Raw genomic sequence first — 18,878 nt, 5'->3', positions numbered from 1 at the left:
TTTTCCTTCAGTCTCTAAAGATAGTCAAAGTTGGGAAATCCCCAATTCTCTCAGTGTCTTTCCATTAACTTTAATGGCTCATCATTGTCTTTTCTTGTGTTGTACAATGGATCATTACCTGAGTTTGGTTTTGTGTAAATATCTGGCTTGTGGGGGGTGTCTCTCCCTGTCTGATCACTCACTGCCCTGCTATGAGGTGGAGTCAAAGTTTTGAGCACAGTTCTCTTATACACAAATACATAAATTTATAATGATTTCATATATATATATGTGTGTGTGTATGTGTGTGTGATTTTTAAGTTTAAAACATTACAAGCTTTCATAAAGACCTTACTCAATAACACAGTCTACAATCAGTTGATTCAATGCTTATTCTTAGGGGTTCAAATTCCCTGTTCTCCCTTTGCAGTGTCTGGACCCTGATTGTCACATCCCCATCTCCCCATGTGAGGTCTTGCAACAGTCTTTGCAACAGGGTCCCTTCTCTCAGGAGGATTCAGGGTTTTTGGAGCCCTTTTACCACATTTTAGCCCTTTTATGCAGTGTAAAGTGGTTGTAGCAGAGGTCGAAATCTTACCCATAGGATATGATTCTGATCTCACTTGTAAATCAGCAATAATTTCACTCCATTGTAGTAAATGGAATTACACAGGTGTAAAACAGGGATGAGATCAAAATCAGCCCCTTAAACAAAATGTTTTTAAAATCTATCATTTCTCCTCTCTCATTAACAATGTCCTTGTGAAATGGTAGAAAGCACAAAGGTAAGAGTTAAGCAGATCTTCCTATTTAAAATACCAAGAAAATGACACATGCCTGGACTTGAACAGCAGTTCCTCTCCCAAGTCTAGTACTTAAACCTAACTACTAACGGCCAGAATATGGTCCTTTAAGGCACCTTGCCCTCCCTTGTTAACAGGGCTGGGATTACTGAGACAACATTCCTTCTTTACAAGGAATCGCTCTGTGTAGAATGAAAGCCTGTAAGCACAAATGCATTGACATAAATATGATGAAATAACTCAAGGATACGTAATTGTTTAAAAAAAAATTGAATGGGCAAACCTGCTATTACATGGCAACCCTCCGCCCAAGCCAAACAAACAACTGTGCTAAGCTGACCAGTTATACATGGGTATTGAATTGCTATGCATCCATCATTGTGGCACTTTAAAGACTAATAGAACATCCTGAACAATAGGCAAGTAGCAGTGAAAGACTACAAAAAGGTGTAAAAGCAACTCAGAAGAAGTCAGAAACATGAACTTAAAAAACCTAAATAAGAGAAAAACATGCGAGAAGGGCTGTTATAATGTTCATGCTTCAATCACATTCACCTATTTCTCAGTCATGAAATTTGCTGTTATCTGCAGATGCACATTGGCTTGACAGTCACTATGCAAGCATTATTAATAAGTACAGATTTTATTTTTAGTAATAGGAACCTTGATAAGATTATGTGTAAAGACTCCCTTTCCCATCGCAATGACAAGATTCATGAACAATTTCTGCATAAAGGATGACTACAAAAGAGGTCTGTCAGCATTTTACCATGAACTCAAGGACTACTCTGGGAATACGTACCAGTTTTTGAAAGCTATAAATAGCAACATCTGTAGAGAAAAATAAGGGCCTGTCTTATAATTCCACTGGAGAACACAGGGATCGGAGCCACATTCTGGACTGAAGTCAATGTCATAAGCAAGTGCAGAATTTGGCCCAGAAAAGTTCTGGGAGGTACGGAGTAGGAAAACTAAAGATACTTAGCAGAAAAGAAGTTTCCACCCTTCCTAAATAAGGAGTCTTTCTTGGCATATATACTTGGTGAAGCAGAAGGATGGGCAAGCATCCATGTGTGAGATTCACTTTGAGTATAAAAAAAATGACCCTACATCTTTGCCTTGTCACCAATATATATTTTTGGCTTGCTAATTTCTACACTTGATAGGAAAGAATGATGAAAATACTGGCCTCTAATATAAGCCAAAATATTTCAGTGAGTTCAGCTGAAACTTTAATAATCGTGAACCAGTAGCCTACAGTACAATACTGGAAAACTGGAACAATCAACAGCCTGTTACTGAAAGGAACACTTGCATTAAATAGAGGGTTAGAGATGACTATATTTAAGTTTCTATACACAGAGGGTGGTCTTTGAGAGGAAAGATTGATACTTTAATGGTTCAGTGTGCAGAGACTCTGTTGTGCCCACCTGCACTGTGTGTAATTTGTGGGGGAAGAAAATCTTGCCTTTGTTCCTCTTGGTCTCTTCTTATCCGTCACAACCATTAGGGAAAAAAAGAGAGTGAAGTTAAAAGGACTCAATAAATATTGTGACCCTGGGCTCAATACCTCCCAACTCCTTCTAAAATCTGTGCGTTTTCTGAGGCTCAAAGGATCAGGTGTTGTGTGAATACTTCATTTTTCTGCATTGAATGGGCCAAATTCCAAACCAGAATAATTAGCTATAACATTTCTGATCCAATCCTGTAGCGATTCTACTACCATGGGTTTCACTCAGACCCACATTTTCAAAAAAGGCCACTATTTTTATGTTCCCAACTTGAGATTAGTATAAATTCAGCCATTGTAGACACAACTGCCAATTAATGTATTTCAATACTCTAGCTAACCCCTATGTGTTTCCTAAATGTAAAATGGCTAAGAGATATGGAGAGGATTACAGCAAACTTAGAAATACTGCAGAATTTATCTGAAGAAAGGTTTGAAAAATTTAAATAAAGTATTATTACAATACAAAATGACTACAAAGAGGAAAAGAAAGGAAAAGAAGAAATGATACAGCCTGCATTACATTGGGAACCCCAGGAGAAGAGAGCCTATATGAGGAAGGAAGGGAGAGCAGGGCCTGGTTCCCCCACTAACTAGCCCCCGGACTCCGCAAACGGCCACAGTGCCCTGTCTCCTCCTCTGAGGGCATCACATGTAGAAGGAAATCCTGCCACCTCCTGGGAAGGATGGAGAAAGAGATGGTCTAGGCTACCCACAGACCCAGCCTATAGCCCTAGTAGTCCATTCACCCTTCTCCCCCTTCCCTTTCCCCATCCCAGGGAAGAATTAACCTTTTGTGGGCCCAGTGCCAAACATATTTGTGGGCCCCCATGGGGCAATAGAGCATGGGATGGGGGGTGATCTCCAGAGCGAGGGGCCGTCCAAGGGCATGGCATGGCAGGGTGGCCCTGCTCCACCCAGCCCAGTGTGAGGGCACTATTTACAAACCGGCAGTTGCCAGACGCACAATGGCCCGCCTGGCCCTGTGCTGCCAGCATGCCCTTTCCCCTCGGGAGTGGGCCCATGCTGCCCCACACATCCCCACTCCCCAACACTGAAACACCCCCCTGATTCCCTATGGCCAGAACCCCCCAGACCCTGCCACAGATGCACAGCGCTCTGCACACCACCATCCCTGCCCAGCGCCCCTCTGCCCACAGCCCCACCACAGCTGCCCAGTACTCCACACAGAACCCACACTCCCTAGTGCCCCAACACATAGAGATCTTCCCCACCCCCTCACAGCCCAGCACCCCCACTTCAGCCCCTCCAGAGACCCACTCCCCGCCTCCCGGCCGCACTCACCGGCCCTCTGGGAGGTGACTGTGTCTGCCGGGCTGAGCCGCCAGTGCAGTCAGGGCAGGTCCCAGAGCAGGGAATCACTCCGGCCCCTTGGGAGTGGTGCGATCAGCCAAGCCAGGGCCTGCCTCGGCCAGGCTCCCTCAGGACCCACTTACCTGGAGGGTCCCAGGCAAGTTCCCGCGCCCCCCTCCCCAACTGTCAGAGACTTGCCAGGCTTCTGCACCAGTCCCAGGCAGCTCAGCTCCAGGGAGACAGGTGGGGCCTCACAGGTGGTGGGAAGCAGAGATTGCCAGGAGCCAGATGTGCACTGGGGTCCAGCCAGGAGGAAGAGAGAAGCCAGCTGAGGAGCCCTCAGCTGGCCAATGGGCAGGCTGAGAGAAGCAAGTGGTGAGAGGAGGGGGTGGGAGCCAGTGGGCTGGTGGGGTCTTAGGGCACAGTGCAAGCACAGCAGGCCAGGGCCCCCTTCTGAGCATGGGCCCGGCTCCATGGCGCCAGTGGCGCCATTGTAAGCCCGACACTGCTCATCCCAGGGGTTAACAGTCTTCTCATGCTGCCAGCTAATGTGAATCCTGTAGCTCCAGTTGCTGTAGTGCTGAAGGCTCAGGGTTCAGACTCTACTGGTGATTCATAAAGTGGGGATTGTTAAAGTTTCACATATCAGAATTTGTTTTCACTCTTTTCCTTTTTTTAAAAAAAAGTATATACAAAAGAGCTATGTTAAAAGAATGTTGTTTAGAATGCAAGATCAAGCAGTTGAAAGTTAAGAAATGCCAGAATTTAGACTCTTTGTGCAATTTTAATTCTGTCCCTTTGTGTATAAGCATAATTAAACACTTTTGTGACATGGTCACATATTGTTTTTTCCACAGGACCCCTGCCTCATTCTGCACACAGTGCAACTGTGGGCCACATCCCGTACTCTTTGCATGACCAATATTCCCCAGGCAATTTTGTGTGCACAAGTGATGCTGAATTGGAGGTCTGTTCCCCCCCTCCCTGCTACTGTACTGTTGATTGCCTTATATTAACTTCAGTAAAATACTGGTAACTAAAAATCATTTTAAAATGTATGAATAATTGTGAATGGAGTTCATTTTGAAAGGCTTCTGGCTCACACAGCTGCAAATTGTGTGACCTATCAAGGATTTGATAGGAAAAAGTTGCCATGGGAATTGTAATGCATTGTTCAGAGAGCTGACTTCAGCTTTCATTGTTGTACGCTGATTATAGCTTTTGTTTCACTGTAAAGTACAGTTATTAAATGCCAGCCTGGAACAAAGATGTATTTACATGCAAGGACTGAGTTCAAATGCATTCTATTTTTAGAGATGTCACTGCTCTAAGCTAGGAAAAGCTTTTCTTTATTACTACTTTGGACCACATTAAATATTTCAGTAGAAATGATTGTGTTTAGAGCGGAAGCAGATTATCATTAAAACTAGTTAAACATCATTATTGGAAATTGTTATTGGTCACTGGCGTCTAGTGGCTTCCAAAAGCTTTGTTGTAATGCCTGAATTTATAAGCCTTCTGTATTAGAGCGAGAGAGAGACACTTGCATGTGATCAGATTGTTCATTTCTTAATTACTGGCTCCTCCCATTATATTCATGAAAAATAAGAGCTCTTCAGTCATTGACACTGGGAAAAAATCAGTTTTATTGTCAATGAAAACAATAGCAGAGAGACTATTGAAACACGGTGTATTTGTATGGATGCCTGTACTATCTGATGCTGTATAGTGTGTAGCCAGTAAATTAATATGATATAAAATTAGAGTAGATTTCACAAAGGCACATAATATGGGCACCCATCCTGCAATTGACTTCATATAGATGGACTCCTTTGAAGTATATTTGTAGTCAATTTTGAAGTAATTTAAGTCAGTGGTTCCATATAAGCATAGGAGTTGGCATACATGGAATCAATTGCCAGATTGGAACCCCAAATTTCATATAGTGTATGCCACACTCCATATTATTTGCTAGTAGATTGTTTAGTACTAGGGGAGAGTAATTTTACAGTAAATGGTAAATAACTTTGTAAAATTGGATTATTAAATATGACTGGACTATTAAGTCAAAATAACTTGAATTTGATTATGTCAGTCCAGGATGAAAAGGGAACAAATCACAGGGCTGCCAAAAACAGGGAAAGAAGTATGGTGGTCTGAGCATAGTTCTGAGAGCCAAGAGCTCCTGCATTTTAACAGTGACTCTGATAAGTTCTGACTCAAAGCCCATTGAAGTCAATGAGAGTCTTTCCATTGACTGCAGTAGGCTTTGGATCAGACCTGAATTGACTTTGTGATCTTGTCTCTGATCCTGGCTCCTGAAAATTCTCTGCCTCAACTCCCCATCTAGAAAATGAGGTTAATAATATATTTACTGTAACTGTAACCATTGGTGCCTTTATCAGGTGACTGTGGCCTGGAATTAAGAAGCATATTTTTATCACCACTAATGTGTCACACCATTATTGCACATAGATGCTTCACCTGATTGTCTTGAGGATGAATAGATGTTTATATCATGCAATGCTTTAAAGATAAAAAGTGTTATATTAATGCTAAGTATTACAATTGGAATTTGCTGTCAAACGTACTGTGAAAGAACCTGTGGTAAGATCTGAAACCATGTAAATATTTCCTAATTCTCTCCCTCCATATGAATTAATATGGTGAGGCAGGGAGATCTCCAGGAAACTAGCACTTCTGCGGTTTTTTAGATTGTAAAACTTTTGTAGTGGGCATTGTCATTTACTACATATTTGAACAGTGTCTATCATAATGGAGCCTCAATCTTGTTGAGGCCTCTAGGTTATCTGGCAACATAAATGTTAATTATAATATTGAGTGATGCCAACTCTCATGATTTGATCATGAGTCTTGTGATAGTATATGTTTTTCTTAAAGCCCTGGCTCCTGAAATCAGGTAATTTATGAGCATCTCAGGTTTCATTTTAAAGAAGGAAAGTTTATAGTCATCATGGTTGCAGAAGAAAGCCCAAAAAAGTTACCAAATGCCCATAAACCAGAAGACAAATAAAAAGAACCTTAAATATCTGTAAAATCTCATGATTTTTAAGCCAATCTGATGATTTTGGGATACGACTCATGATTTTTGAACTCCTAAGGTTGGTAATACTGACCACCTGAGCATTGTGATACCATCATCCAATACTAGTAATACGGCTGATGTGTCTTCACATGAATGGTCACCATTATTCCAGTGCTAGTATCCAGTGATTTCTTGTGTGTGTGTGCTGCAGCAGGAAACAAATGGAGATTTTATTAATGAGAAGAAGTCAGTCACCAGGATTCTCATTGTATTATATATGCAATGACTATTTATACTATAACTGTTCATAGGCAAAATGACTAGAGGAATTTACAATTTTTCTAAGAGCAGCCCATCATGGATCGATGAGACTGTCAAGGGGTTAGGGTAATGAACCACCACTTGACCATTTAAGATGCTGCACTTTGTAGAAATACCCAGTTATAGTCTTTCATTTGGGAGTTTTACTGTTAATGGTAAAAATAAGTTTTCCTTTGTAGGTACTATATAAATAAGAAAATAAGAACGCCCCTACTGGGTCAGACCAAAGGTCCATCTAGCCCAGTATCCTGTCTTCCGACAGTGGCCAGTGCCAGGTGCCCCAGAGGGAATGAACAGAACAGGCAATCATCAAGTGATCCATGCCCTGTCACTCATTCCCAGCTTCTGGCAAAGAGAGGCTAGGGACACCATTCCTGCCCATCCTGGCTAATAGCCATTGATGGACCTATGCTCCGTGATCTTATCTAGTTCTTTTTTGAACCCTGTTATGGTCTTGGCCTTCACAACATCCTTTGGCAAGGAGTTCCACGGGTTGACTGTGCGTTGTGTGAAGAAATACTTCCTTTTATTTATTTTAAATCTGCTGCCTATTAATTTCATTTGGTGACCCCTAGTTCTTGTGTTATGAGAAGTAGTAAACAACACTTCCGTATCTACTTTTTCTACACCAGTCATGATTTTATAGACCTCAATCATATCTCCCCTTAGCTGTCTCTTTTCCAAGCTCTCTCGTCCCAATCTTATTAATCTCTCCTCATACTGAAGCCGTTCCATACCCCTAATAATTTTTGTTGCCCTTTTCTGAACCTTTTCCAATTCCAACATATCTTTTTTGAGATGGGGCAATCACATCTGCACACAGTATTCAAGATGTGGGCTTACCATGGATTTATATAGAGGCAACATGATATTTTCTGTCCTATGATCTATCCCTTTCTTAATTATTCCCAGCATTCTGTTCGCTTTTTTGACTGCCGCTGCACATTGAATGGATGTTTTCAGAAAACTATCCACAATGACTACAAGATCTCTTTCTTGAGTGGTAACAGCTAATTTAGGCCCCATCATTTTATATGTATAGTTGGGATTATGCTTTCCAATGTGCATTATTTTGCATTTATCAACATTAAATTTCATCTGCCATTTTGTTGCCCAGTCACCCAGTTTTGAGAGATCCTTTTGTAGCTCTTTGCAGTCTGCCTGGGTCTTAACTATCTTTAGTAATTTTGTATCATCTGCAAATTTTGCCATCTCACTGTTTACCCCTTTTTCCAAATCATTTATGAATATGTTGAATAGGACTGGTCCCAGAACAGACTGCTGGGGGACACTACTATTTACCTCTCTCCATTCTGAAAACTGACCATTTATACCTACCCTTTGTTTCCTATCTTTTAACCAGTTATCAATCCATGAGAGCACCTTTCCTCTTATCCCGTGGCAGCTTACTACTTTGCGTAAGAGCCTTTGGTGAAGGACCTTGTCAAAGGCTTTCTGAAAATCTAAGTACACTATATCCACTAGATCCACTTGGTCCACATGCTTGTTGATCCCCTCAATAGTCTCTAAATGACAGAAAACATCAACTATCAAATTATTGTGCATTAATATCTGTTATACAGCAGTTTACAATTTGAAAGCATTTTCTGATTTGTAATATAACACAACAGTGTGACCCCACATTGATGAGGGCTAGGGTGACCAGATAGCAAGTATGAAAAATCAGGACAAGAGGTGGGGGGTAATATATATTGGGACTATCCCTATAAAACTGGAACATCTGATCACCCTAGGAGGGGCTGTAGCATCCCGTGATTCATAATGATCCAATTGACAGCAGTGGGCAGTCAGAGACGACAGGCCTCAGTAGGCTGTGCAGCATACAAATCTGAGCTATGGCTCTACAAAGAAGTTGCTTCCCAGCATGCAAAGCCCTTCCCTAAAACATCCTTGAGGTAAGGCTCTGTACAGCTTTTTTCTCTATACATCTACACATCCATTAAAAAGGAATTTCTGTCACTTGTTCTCAAGCAGTACTCCTTCCAATTCCAGTACAGAGGTGAAGCCCTGTGGAGACCATGGGTGTCAAAACAAGCAAGGCCTTGCCCTCATCCAATACAGAAATGTGGTCCTGTCCGTAAAGTAGGTCTAGACTGTTGCCAACTTTCATGATTTTGCTTATGTGAAGTATCAGAGGGGTAGCCGTGTTAGTCTGAATCTGTAAAAAGCAACAGAGGGTCCTGTGGCACCTTTAAGACTAACAGAAGTACTGGGAGACTGTGGTGTCTAGGAAGTGGCCCTCCCGTGTCGATTGGTCCAGCCTGGACCAATCGACACCACAGTCTCCCAGTACATCTGTTAGTCTTAAAGGTGCCACAGGACCCTCTGTTGCTTTTTGCTTATGTGAGAATGTCAGCTGTCATTTAACATAACCAATGCCCTGCCCGCGCGCCTGGGAAGAAAAGCTTGGAAATGGGAACCTTAATCATCTCGAGAACCTCCAGGCAAAAAAGAAAAAGCCCAGAATGTACTATTTTTAGAATCTCATGGTTGTGCGGCCAATTCATTATTCAGCAGACTTGCCTCGTGATTTTTGGACACTAGGGATTGGCCGCACTCAGCAAGCGAGCCGCGGGGTTACCACCACGCAGGCGCCTTAGCCTTTCGGTTCGATGCACCGAGACTTCAAATCCCAGAATGCAGTGCTCCACTTTCCTCTCAGTGGCTAGAGCTCAGCGGGATTGCCCTTCTAGAGACTACATGTCCCACGATGCTTTGCGGCCTATGGCCTCTCCCCTCCCGCCCTGCGTTGACCAATACCTTTAGGAGAACGGCTTTCCCTGTGCTTCTAGGCGGCCTGATTGGAGGTGCTGGGTTGAGAGGGGGGCTATGGGCGCATGCGCAGTGGTCGAAGTCCAGTTGCTCTCCCATTGCTGCTGTTTGTGCGGGAAACGAATAAAGTTTTTTCATTAAAAAAAAAAAAAAAAAAGGCATCAGTCAGCCGGCGGCGCTGCGCTGCGCTGGGCCGGGCCGCTGCGCTGCGCGCGGAGTGGGCGAGGCGGCGGCTCTCAGAGGGGAGCCGCGCTGTGTGCTGCCCCCTTCTCTCTCCGGACCTGCCCTGGACTCCAGTGAGTAGCAGCCGCCCGGGAGGCGCCGGGCTGGGCTTCCCCAAGCAGAGGCTCCCCGAGGGCGGGAAGGGGTGTGGGTGGTGGGGACGGGGCCCCCGTGGGCGGAGGTGGGGGTAGGGCCCAGCGGGGGGGGGCAGTGGGAGATGTGGCGAGCTGGGCGGGTGAGGGGGTGGCAGGAGTGGGAGGTGAGGGCTATTTGTGGGGACATTTGCGGGTATGGGGCTGGGGGGGCGTGGGGCAGAGGGCTGAGCTGTATTTGAGGGCGTGGTGCGGGGTGGGGAGCTGAGGAGTATTTGGGGTGTGGTGGAGCAGGGGCATTTCGAGGTGTGGTGAATGGGTGGGGGCAGAGAGGTATTTGAGGGTGGGGTATGGGGGCAGCGGATGAAAGGTATTTCTGGGTATGGTGCATGGTTGGGGCAGAGGGGTGAGGGGTCGGGGGTGTAGTGACTGGGTGGGGGCATTTGGGGCTGTGGTGGGGGGGCAGAGGGGTATTTGAGGGTGGGGTATGGGGGCAGTGGATGAAAGGTATTTCTGGATATGGTGCCTGGATGGGGCAGAGGGGTGAGAGGTCGGAAGTGTAGTGTCTGGGTGGGAGTATTTGGGCATGAGGTGTGGGGGATATTTGAGGGTATGGTGTGGGGCACAGAGGTGTATTTCTGAGTGTGATGAGGAGGGGGTTGAAAGAGGAGCAGAGTGGTGGTGGTGTGGAGACATCCAAGGTATGAGGACACCTGTGTGGCTGGAGGGAGTTTATTTTTACTGCTGGGCAAAATACTTTATTTTACTATTCAGTCTTGTGAAGAAAGTCATTGTTTTCTAGTAGCTTTACGGTATGTTTCAGGCTCACTCTTACAATCACTGCTTTGGTGAGGGTTTTCAAAGTGACTTTACCCTGGGGAAAACTTATGCATTTATGGTATAATTAACCTGGTAAGCATATGAGACTCTAAAACCCCAGAGTAAGAGGCTGATCTCATTTTTCTTTGCAACTTGTGTCTTCTGAACATGACACGAACTGTGATGTTATCTACTTTGAAGTACATGCTGGCTGGTCTGTGTATGAGAGAGAGGTATGCATAGTGGGATCAAATCATGTAGCTTTCAAAATTTTACATATATGTATTGTATTTGCATTCGACATTGAAATCTCAAACTGCAGTTTAAAGATCAGATGAAAATTGTGGTTATGACTCATTGACTTTCCAGATTGATTTAGCTTTGAAGGGGTTGGCCTTCGCATGGACCTGTCTAACATTAGGAAAAAACTTTTCTTTAGTATGACTGGGAGACTGGCAAGACAATCCTGTGGTTATGACATGGTATTGTGACTTGATTGGAATCTGGGCTGATTATTTAGCTAAGCAAAATATCTTTGAATGGATGATGCATTTACCTGCCTGTTTGACTGTAGTCTGGCTGTAAAACTATAATCTAATTTTAATTACAATTTAAGTTAACAAGCATATAGATTTCAACTTTGTTGGAATTTTACAATATAGTTAAGTAGTCAGAATAAGAAAGCATATATGACAGCCTGAATAAACATAGTACAAAACTTTCCTAAAAAGCATATAGTACCTGTTGACATTCCTGGAAAGAAAATGCTGTCCCATTCAAACTGCCTTTTTTTTTTTTTTTTTTTTTTCAAAACCCCCTCTAAAAGGGAACAAAACCTTAAAAGCAAACTGTTTTTAAAACAGTTGTGCTTGATCTTTATTGTCCAGACACCATTTTGGTGTAAACCATTTAAACAAATGCTATTCAGTTCCAAGTGTGGATGAGGTTTTAGTAGTTATTGCATTTAGTCGTATTTGATAATGGTATTGTGAAGATTGTTTAGTTGCTTATGCAAAACTAAAGTTAAGGTAAAAGCATTAGTTTTGGCAACTTCTCTTCATTTAGATTTTGTCCATGAGTAACTTAATCCCAAAAGCATAGTCACTTCCAAAGATATTAATAAGCCATTATACTTGTATTGAAGTCAACTGCACCATATCTGCTTTGTCATTGGATTATTGAGCTCATTATATGAACTTTGTCGTCCTCTTTAATGAAGAGATAAGTTTATATTCTTTGCCTTGTTCTACGCACTGCTAAATAATATATTTTATGCTGGAAGACAGAGCTATATTTGAACAAACAGTTTTGACCACACAAGTGGAAGCAATAACTTTGCACAATTAAGTCACAATGTGAATCTGTTGTATTTGTCTACTTCCTTTTTATAGACTTAAGCTGCACTTTACCACAGTGCAGCACAAAATGCTGTCTGAGATGAAGCTTTGCTCTGTAACTTCTAATTGTTGTATGATTAAAGGTAAAGCTGGTCTTGGTTGATTTTATTGATTGTCATAAACTAAATTATTAACACATTTTTAACTGTGAGTTTATCTGCAATGTCTGAGATTTGAAAGCTAGCTTTCATTTTAATTAAGGTAGGGCCCATGTCTACTTATTTTGTCCATCAGTTGATTTCTCCCCTTGGCCCCCTTCCCTCCCCAACCAATGGACTTTCAGTTCATTCTGAACTATATTCAACAGTCTGCAAAGACAGTATTAAGACTTTGGTTAGGATTATTCCTTTCAATTATGCTGTGGGTTTTGAGCCTGTAATTTTTGACAAATTAAAGGGGTACCCTCGGGAAATCTAGTAACTTCCAAAAAAATGAGTGAAACGTAGTAGCAGATACTTTACCTGTCCCTGTGACTCCCTACCAACTGTTATGGCTTTGAAACCTGTGTATATATGTGTGTGTGTGTGTGTGTGTGTGTGTGTGTGTATATATATATATATATATATATATATATATAAAATGAGATGACAGAGGCATACAGATGACAGTACAGGAGAGACTGTGAACTTGATAGTATCTTATATACAGTCATTTACACTAAGTAAACAAGCAGAAAAGAAAAACTATATTAAACTGGAAAAGACTAAGAAACCATTTATCTTCAATATAACAATAGTAGGATAAATAAAGGTTGGACAGATGTGGTTTTAAAAAACTTGATACTGTTTGTGTTAGCAGCAACTAGCTGGGTCAATAATTGAATGGAGACGTCTCAGGCTACGTCTACACTACCGGGGTAAGTAGACCTACGCTACTCAACTCCAGCTACGTGAATAACGTAGCTGGAGTCAACATACCTTAGGTCGAGTTACTATGGGGTCTACACTGCGGGGGGTCGACGGGAGAGTTTTTTCTGTCGACTCACCTTACTCTTCTCATTGGGGGGTAGAGTACAGGGGTTAACTGGAGAGAGATCTGCTGTTGATTTGGGGGGGGTCTTCACTAGACTTGCTAAATTGAAATCGATCCACTGGTGGTCAGGCTGTAGTGTAGATGTAGCACATAAGTGTTTCTGAGGCTACAGAAAATGATGATTCAGTAGTTGTCGCTATTCCCTGTGAATCAGTACTGAACTAATGCCTCAGCATGGTGATAGGGAGAACTATATTGTTGGAGTCTGCTTGGGCTAAAACTTAACAGTTTATGGTCCCTGTGTTGCTTTTGCTGCTGCTAATGATCTCTAAGACCTTTCGTTATTGGTTTTTACCAATTATTTTATTTTATTTTTTTTAATGAAAAATTCCCAGATTTTTGAAAAAGCCAGTATTTGGGTTTTACTGTTTTGTTTATTTGTTTGTTTTTTAAAGGTGAATTTTGGCTTTTTTGGGACCCAGGAATTGTCCACAGGGGAAGCGAACAGGGCTGAAGGGCTGATGGAGTAAGGAGGGGGCGCTGTCCTGCAAGAGGGCCAGTACTCAAAAAGGTGCAGCCTTCTGCTCTGTACCTGACCTTGGCCCTTCAGCGCAGTCCCATTCACTTCCCTTGTACAGATTGGGAGCAAGATGAGCAGGGAGCTGGGTCCTGGCAGCTGAGATGGCCTGCCTGCTGCATGGAGCAGAAGGCTTCCTCGGCTGTCTCATTATGAGTATTCCCTCACATCGGCTGTCCTTTTTCTGTTTTTACCAATTTTCTACTGTTTTTTACATTTTTTGAATAAAAGCTGATAATTTTTTAAAAATTTGCTGGGAATTTAAACCAGAAATGAAGGGGTTTAAAGATCACTCAGCATTATTTTACAAGTGTAGAAGTGTTACCTTGGGTAAAAATTCAACTTACCTAAAGTCACTTTGGTAGTTTTAGTAGAAAAATTTATTCTTTGTTTCTTATTTTAAGCTGGTGTGTTCCTCTGGGTTATTACAGTTGGGTTGTTAACTTCATCCACCTCTAGACATCTCCAAGGAAATCTTTTATCAGTATAAATTTGTGGAGAATCTTGGGATATTTTAGAATAAACAGTGCAATGTAAATAAAAGACTTAGGGGCATGCAGGTATGTAACAATTGATTATAATATATATGGTGATGCTGCATAGGCTTAAATGTTTGAGATGGTGAAAAATTGCTACTTCCAATAGTAAAGGCTAATTGCAAAGTTGTAGGTGGTGGTCTATTAATTTTGTAATAAAAATAAACTACTGATGTCCCTATCAAGCCATGGGGGAAATTGAGTCAGAGGTATGAAAAAAATGACTTTTTATTCCCTGGCTTAATTATTAATTGTAAAAGGGAAAAGCATAACGGGAGGGCGGGGGGGAGGGAGAGGAGAGGATATTCAAGTGCAGGCTGTGACTTTTCTTAGTAGCTCTGACTGGATTACAAAAGGAGAGGAGGTTTTGTCACCAGAATAATGAAGGGTGACTATACCACAGGATAAATATATAATAAGCCAACAGAACAATTTTTGTAGATTGGTAGTATAGGAAAAGTTTAGGGCATCGCCTATATGCATAAAAAGTCTCTTAATTTAATAGAGAATGAAATGCTGGTTATAGTAGTGCCAAGCAAATCAAACATTCAAAATTTAGTGTATTGCTAAAAACTCCATGACTGTCTCTAAATTGTTATTTCAAGTTTTTGGGGCCCATTTTTGCAGAACTGATGATGCACAAAACAGCAAACAGTTTCTTCAGCAAGCCAGGAACTTTGTGGAAAATCAATAAATCTCATAGCAAGGAAACTTTTCAGCTTGTGGAAGTGTGCACTTTCTTTGATTCCAACAATCTGTCAAAATAATAGTCTGTCAGCGTTTGACTTTAACAGTAGCTTGTGATGAGAGACAGTGTCTTTTCTGTAAAACTGTTTGAATAATTAGCATAATATAAAAATATCTTTATAAAGGTCAAGTGGAGTTTGAAGCCCCACAAATCCTTGTTCTTAGTTGTCTTATAGATCTATGAGAACACACAGTATAATTCAGGGGTCGGCAACCTTTCATTTATTCACTCTAATTTAAGGTTTCATGTGCCAGTAATACATTTTAATGTTTTTAGAAGGTCTCTTTCTATAAGTCTGTAATATATAACTAAACTATTGTTGTATGTAAAGTAAATAAGGTTTTTAAAATGTTTAAGAAGCTTCATTTAAAATTAAATTAAAATGCAGAGCCCCCTGGACCAGTGGCCAGGATATGGGCAGTGTGAGTGCCACTGAAAATCAGCTCGCATGCCGCCTTCGGCACATGTGCCATAGGTTGCCTACCCCGGTATAATTAATTCACGATCCTTAATGCCAAAAATGTGGTAGCTCAGATATTTGCTGCCTAGAATATAACTACTATTGTACAAAATGGAGAAATAGTTAAAATATCATCACTAAGATCCAAATTATGCTAGCAGTCTGAAAATAATCCATGCTTCAAGTTTTTTGTAACTGAAGTTTAATTAAACATCTCTGGAAACTGATGGGTAGCAATCTTTTTCAAAAGTGAATGAGCTTAGATTAGACCTATAACAATAAATAGCAGAAACCTAGTGACTATGGTCAGACATGCAGGGTTTTAAAATACTCCTATTACAGTTAATTTTTAATCTTTTGCTTTGCATTAATGTGTTTACATTTTATTTCATATATAAATGGGAGAGTCAGAAAAAAACAGAAATTTCAGCTTTTCAATTGAGTTGGATTTCTGTACAGACATTGAAATGAATAAGTACAAGAAGTATGAGCAAGCCTCTATTTCTAATAAATTTTCATACTCTTAAGGGGATCTTTGAAGAACTATTTAAAATAACTTTCTTATAGGCTTAAGGAACTCTTAATATATGATGAAACCTAATTATTTGTGTAAACATTTACTTATGAATTGGTATACTATTTTGCCAAAAAGAGTTTCCAGTTAGTGGTAAGTAGAGCACCAGGATTTTGTTACTATGACAGAAGGAAACTTGGTTCATTTTCTTAACATTGAAGAGTACTTTCCCCTTCAAAGGAGTTGCAGAAGCATCTAGAATGTGTAGGTGTTTCTCTAATGTTGGAGACTGACTGAAAGAATTACTTTAGCCATTTAGCTTTGACCGAATGTTATCTGAATAGGGAGGTGTAGGTCTTGTCTTGTGTACATTTATGGCCTTCAGTTTAAACAGTTTCCAGGTTGGAACTTATGCCTAACTGACTAGAAAAAATGTGAAGTTTTAGGCATTACATGGAGCAGGTTGGTTCAGTGGTTTTGGAGCAAGCCTTGGACTGGCTCAGTTCCTGCTCTGCTGCAGACTTCCTGTGTGATTTTGGGCAAGCTACTTAGTCTCTGTGCCTCAGTTATAAGATGATCAGATAAGTACCTTAGATTGCAAGAAGCAGGGGAAGGGGGCAGGGGCGGGAGGAATCCAAGAGGGCACAAAAACTGGGGCTTTGGGGACACACCATGCTAGGGAAATCCTATCATTAAGGCTGATAGGACATCAGAGTGGGAAAGGGCATACAAAAGGGCATGGACTGAAAATCTACAGTAGGAGGGGAGAAAATAAAGGCAAATTTGCTGAAAATACTTTGCTGGGTAGAACTGCAATTCTATTTTTAAAAAAAGATATGCGGTTCCATTGTGTGTGTATTTGTACTATCAAAGAGGCTCAGTTCATTAGAAAAGCATAATTCTTACTTGTATTCAGTCCTGCAGACTTCATCTTGTGAGTTGCCTAGTTTTGTATCTTGAATTTTGACCTAAGTGGTGCTATTCATTTTCTTTGAATTGTGCCTTGAGTTGACACCTGTGCAACCCTGAGTGACCTTAATGTGGTTGCACAGGTGCAACTGATTAGAGCTTAGTAAACAAATCTGATGCACAGAAGGACTAGACTGTAGCTCACTCTCTATTAGTTCGTTTGCTCTGCAATTTTATAGATCTTTTTAAAAAGGAGAGAGCGGAAAACACTAAAAACTGTCATTACTAACATTCAGATCTCAATACATAAGCAACTGTCTGAGTGAGGTGGTGGTGTTAAATGTATCCTTTTTGCGTTTGGGCTGTGCTTTAAATTTAGGGTATTAAAGCTCAAATTTTAGCTAGCAACTTTTTTACCAGTTCTGTTGGACTTATAGCCAAAAAACTTTGAAATGAAATCTGATCTGTTGAATCCACTATATTTGAAAGAGTGTAGGAAGAGAATCAATGTTCTCCCCAAAACAAAAATAAATGTGAAGGCCAGTTTGTTTTAGAGGTGGGTGAAGTAATTCTATACAGTACATAAAGTGCTTTGGGATCTTTCTGGATGAAGTGTGCTATATAAATGTAAGAAAATATTCCTAATACTTGCAGAGAACAGAGTTATCAAACTTTACAAACAGGAGCTTGAATTGTTAAGATTCTGCTTCAGGTGTAAACTCTTGACTGAGCTGAAATATGCTATAGATTCACATGTGATTATTTTGAAGCATATGCTTTTTCTGGTGTGGGTATTTGGGACCAACACAATCGACGTTTATATCTCCAAGGAAACATGGTAGTAAAATACCTTAACTTTCCCAGACAAGTAACAGAGTACTAAGTGCTGTGTACTAACACAATTATTAGTCATAGAGTCTGTTATAAAAAATGAGCAGTCTTAAAATATTACACTTTAAAGGATACTGTCAAGTATATTTAACTCTTGTAGGAGGATATATAATAAACTGAACTTTTCTCTATTACAACAGTTGATTTGGCAGACTTTTTTTTTTACCCAGCATGCAACCGTATGCCTTTGGTGCACTGCTTTATGTACTAGTATCAAGAATCTCAAAAGAATTGTTTCATAGATGTTCGAACTATTTCTTCAACAGTGCTCATACTTCTTGGTGTGTGAATTCTCATTTTGGGAGGGGCTAAAAAATGTTACCTTAACTGTTCTTTAAGACTTTTCAAGCTAATTCAGCGTATACACAGTTAAGTCAGTTTTGCAGTCAATAGTGTTTTCATACTGTGTAACAAACTTTGTACTTATGTTAGTGCTTACAGACTATAGGAGTTCATTATTTTGTGAGGTTTTCTCTGTTTTCTACTATATGCCAAATGTTTATCTTATTATGGGTGGCTCAGAGAAGGAAACTAACTTGTTAATTTAAGGGTGGTGAAAACAGGAGTGAAGTAATGGTATGAAAATTTGGTCATGGTTGAAGGGAGCTTAGAGTCCTCATCCCCAGCATGTGCTAAAAAATGGAGTGGTATGAGCCAATGTAACTATGGAGTGATCCAAATAACATGAGGTAGGCCAGGCCTGATTATTACTTCTATGAACTTTATCACTGTAGTATCTGAGGTCTTAGTAACATGCTTCAAAAGCTAGCCAGAGCTAGGATGAGACCTATAATCGGTTGGAATAGTTGGGGGTTCTGGTTCATGCTCTAATACTAGGAAGTTCCACTGTGAACTCCCCTTTGGTTACAAGTGTATATATAAGTAGGACCTTCTTAAATTCTTGATTTTGGGGTATTTCTTATGTTTTATCAATTAAGATATTTTATTTCTCTTTATTATATTTACATAAAATAC

General features: G+C 40.8%; 1 protein-coding gene across 12 annotated transcripts in view; it reads left to right on the top strand.

Moving 5' to 3' along the window:
* Positions 1-9,911: 9,911 nt before the first annotated feature.
* Positions 9,912-18,878, top strand: part of PLEKHA1 (pleckstrin homology domain containing A1) — an 83,176-nt gene continuing 74,209 nt past the window's right edge. For 11 of the 12 annotated variants that reach the window (XM_034777006.1, XM_034777009.1, XM_034777008.1 and 8 more), the window contains exon 1: positions 9,912-10,062. The gene's annotated coding sequence lies outside the window, so the exon portion shown is untranslated. Of the gene's footprint in view, positions 10,063-10,973; positions 11,133-18,878 lie in introns of those variants that run through there. The other variant, XM_034776999.1, reaches the window with a different exon arrangement.

This window comes from Trachemys scripta, chromosome 7, assembly GCF_013100865.1.
Source record: "Trachemys scripta elegans isolate TJP31775 chromosome 7, CAS_Tse_1.0, whole genome shotgun sequence".
NCBI classification, from domain to species: domain Eukaryota; kingdom Metazoa; phylum Chordata; order Testudines; family Emydidae; genus Trachemys; species Trachemys scripta.
This window is presented reverse-complemented; position numbering and strand designations above follow the sequence as displayed.